The sequence below is a fragment of the Pangasianodon hypophthalmus genome, chromosome 22, assembly GCF_027358585.1.
Source record: "Pangasianodon hypophthalmus isolate fPanHyp1 chromosome 22, fPanHyp1.pri, whole genome shotgun sequence".
NCBI lineage: Eukaryota > Metazoa > Chordata > Actinopteri > Siluriformes > Pangasiidae > Pangasianodon > Pangasianodon hypophthalmus.
The window spans coordinates 2142063-2146594 of record NC_069731.1 but is presented as its reverse complement, the minus strand read 5'-3'; positions in this window follow the sequence as shown (position 1 = coordinate 2146594).

Genomic DNA, 4532 nt, shown 5'->3' with positions numbered 1-4532 from the left:
GCTGTTGGTGCCGGCGCATGCTTAATGAGGCATCCTATTCAATTCCTATCCAAATAAAGCATTTTCTTCAAGGACAACACACACACACACACACACAGAGTAGACTCACTGAATGCTAATTAAAAGCCGTCAGCTGATGTTCATGCTTTTTCAGCTGTTTAAAGAACAAGCACACAAAAAAACTGAAAAAAAAACCCCAGAGAAAACTCTATTTATAATATTTTCCAGAATTAACACATCAACTTGCTCTTCTTAAAATATGAAACTCTACCCTTTTTTGTAAAAAATCATAAAATTGGACAATTTTCCTACAATCTCGCTCCTAGTTCAGTTTAAATTTTACACTCAGTGGTCAGTTTCTTCCTTTAAATGGTTGACACTGAGTGCAAAAGTTTGTGCACCTTTAGGACAAAATAAAGACAAGGAATTTTTAATTATTGCAACAAGACATTTAGTGTTTTAGTGATTCATGGATTTTTAAAAAATTTATTATCAGTTAAATTACTACAACGGTCTGACCGTGTATCAAGATTTATTAATAGTTAAAAAAAACAAAAACACAAACATGACATCATTTAATAATCTTTCTGAATGTTTCTGAAACATTCTCCAACTTGTTTTCCCTTTTTGCCTTTTTAACTGCATCCAAGCTGTTGTCTTGTTACAATCTATAATTATTTTTATTTTATTTTATTTATTAACATTTTGGAATATGTTATATATATTTTTAAAAATATTATTTAACAATACAACAATAATTAATTTTATTAATTAAAAAATGTGTTTTTAAATATTTTTTTTAGAGATAAATCCCTTTTTCAGACAGAAATCATACACAATGCAAACTTTTGCCCTCAAATGTTTCAGAAGAAAAAAAAATGCATATAAAAGAATTATAAATACATCTACAGAGATGAGGAGACTTTTGATATCGAATAAGAAGTCTTGATATAAGCCTTTGTGGGAGCTTTTTATTTTTATTTTTATTTAGGAAGTAAGAAACACTAAGAAACTTCTGTGTGAATTAAATAATAAAGATTTTAACCCTTTACGCTTCTCTTAAAGCTAATTATTCACTAACTACACTGAAACTAACAGGATTTTCTATCTACAAGAAAAGAATATCTTTTTGCACAAGTCAGGAGTAAAACACTTCATGTTGTGCTGTTAGAGGAAAATAATCAGTGACGTGGTGGTGTGATGAAGCGCAGTTAATAAACCACTCTGAAGCTGATTATTTTCCCCTTACAGCATGTCCTGAGGTGTTTTATTCCTCTTATACCACAGCAATTTGCCAATGATTACAACACTTTTTATCCGTTTATAGTTACAGTATATAGTTAGACATATACATTTAGTTACGTTTATATAATTTTTTCTGTTTTGAAGTTAATAAAACAAACAAAAAAAAATACAAAAAAGCGTAAACTCCTCTGTCCTGAAGATGTCAGAAAATGCAAAGTTACAGCTTTATCTCTGACACTGGAGACTCCTTCCATAAGCGTTAAATAAACACATTTCTCCTTACAGGACAAAACTTCACCATATCAACGATTTTTTTTATTTGTTTATATTTAGCATCCACTGTACAAATCCCTGTGAATGAGCTGTTACTATGGAAACGATAACGTATCAGAACGAGTGCATTAATATACACCTGTGATTTGTAGCTGCATTACTGTCAGAGCTGCTGTTATAGAAAATTAATCAACACCTTCTGACCAATCAGAATCCATGCATTTTATCCAGCAGATGTTTAAAAGCCATAAATATTCCACAGCCGCAGATTTATGGCCTTGTTATTTTCCAAATCAAGTGGAAAAACAATGACAGGAAATAAGTCCAATGTTGCTGATTATATCAGAAACACAGACAGCGCTGTTCTCTGTTCACAGGAGAAGCCCGCCCCTCAGGCCCGCCCCTCAGACCCGCCCCTCAGGCCCGCCCCCTTTTTTTTTTTTTTAAGGAAAATATAAACATAATATAACTCATCTCCGGAATCACTTGAGACTGTATGAGACTATTTGCTGGTCTGAATGCAGTCTGTCTCTGGTATATCTTTAAATTTTTTTTTTTTTTTACATTAAATTCCAAAATTAAATAAAACAAATCGTCTCAAACTCCAGTGAAGACACTGTAGCTCTTTTTTTAATTGAAGACTTTTTTTTTTAACCTCTGAATTCAGCTACATCATGCAACAGTATCAAATTACATCTAATTGGTATATTTTTATAAATAAAAACTAGTATCGTCTATAAATTTGGTCCACAACATTAAATATTTTCAGACCAGAATGTTAACGATTTTTGCTTATGAGCACACTGGAAGATTTTTTCTTTTTATTTCCGGTATAATGTTTTATCCTCTTACTGCTTAATACGAGTGATCTTTAGAAAAAGGCAAATTTCACCTGACATGCGCTTTTAACTAATAAAAAGCAGCTAAAGAATGTGGATATGTTCTTAAAATAATTTACGACATGAAAAGATTAATATATTTGGTTTGGGAAAATTATTTAATATTTGCTAAAATATTAAATTATTCTGCTCGCAGTGTTCAGTAGATCAAATCAACATCAGTGTAGAAATACCATTTATACCATTTTTGCTCCCAATTAATTCATGAATTAGATTCTTTAATATTTACTAAAATGTTAAAATATTTTCTGTTATTAACCTTCGATAATTTAAGTCAAATCAGTGTAGAAATAATGTTTTTTACCTTTATTTTTTTTTTCTTCCATGGATTTGTTCCTGTCTTATTTATTTATTAGTTTGTTTATTCCTTGCTTCCTTCATTCTCTTTTTCTTCTCTCCGTCTCCTAGGAGTTTATTATTGATTATTAGCTTTACATATTAACAGCGCGGGTCTTATTGTTCTGCACAGAAGCAGGCTGCAGTGTTTTATAAATGTAGAAACAGCACTGTCACGTCTCTGCACCCTGAAAACTACAATCCTGAAGGTTTCTGTAGCTGTCCTTCTGGAGGAAGTCCTGAAGGTTCTACAGAAAACGTTCCTCAGGTTCCCTTTCTTAAAGAGTGTATACTGAGAGCCGTGTAGAACTGTTATGTCCATTGTTCCTGAAATACTATTCCTCCAGCAGCTGCAGATAATAAATACGTTCCTAAATATGTTGCTTTTTAAATAAATAATAATTAAATAATTAATAATCAAATATTATTCATGCAGGAATATTTTCCTTCTCAAGTATTTTACAATATCAGTGCAATATTTAACAAAATACACATTTCAGCTTACTCTAAACACAAAAGCACATTTCCTGAAATAGCACAGATTCCTTATTATTATTATTATTATTATTATTATTATTATTATTATGATGTAATTTTATACCCACCTTTACAGCAGTCAGTTCAATCCTTCTTCATCATGTTCCTCTTTTACTTCTCTTTATAGATTAATTCCACTTTCAGGACTTTTTAAACCATAGATTTTTTATTTTAATTGCACAATTAATCTTTGCACATGTGGACAGTTTGGAAATAAGTTTAGCTAAATGTACAGAATGAGAAAAATGAGAATAATAAACATGAAACTGAAGTGCAGTGAAAAGGCGAACACAGGAACTGCTGGGGAAATGGTAATAATAATCATTCATATTTATTGTTATTATTATTATTATTATTATTATTATTATTTAATAAATGATTATAAGAAGAACCCTAGTGTATATTACACCGAAGCAATAATACAAAGAATTTTTTTTAAATAATCAGCACTGATATATCATTTTAATCATCTTCCATCACTCTTAGTATTTGTGGAGCTGAGATTTTTTTATTTATTTATTTTTCAAAAATTGTTCTGTCCACTCACGCCCCCTTCTGACCACATCACGATTTCATTTTCAAAATCTGCACACATCAGAAATAATGCTTTGCATCTTCAGTGTAAAGGAAAAAGACGCTTGTTTAGATTTATACACGTTACACATTTAACCTCGTATACATTTATAGATTTCGTCAGATTTTATTCTCTGAACGCAGGAGAAACACAATCGCACAGTTATTAGTGCATTTTATTTTTAAATTTCACTGACAATCACACTTCCACACACACGAGTTATAAAAATACTTTATTGGCGACTGTAAAAACGGGCAATTAATCAGTGTTAAAGCTGATTATAGTCACAAAGTGCTGTATTATTGTAACAGGGTTATCAGCATAAATCAACACATTATTCTGTGGTGAAAACGACAGAAATCGAATCTAATTTTAATAAAGTTAGAGATTAATTAAAAAAAAAATAATAAACATTTTGGAAATAAAACCTGCCTTTCCCCTTTAACCTTCCTGCTCTCCACCCACAACGTCTTAAACATGTGCCCCGTATAGAAAAGCCCATTTCTTTATTAAATAAGTATTTAAACATGTTTTAAAGTTTGTCTTATTTAACAGATCGAAGGCAGACTTCGACATTTTGACGTACGCACTGAAACCTAAAGTTTCATAACATCGCTACCTGCAACACGACTCCCTTACACACCGCCTTTCAGCAGAAACATGATCAA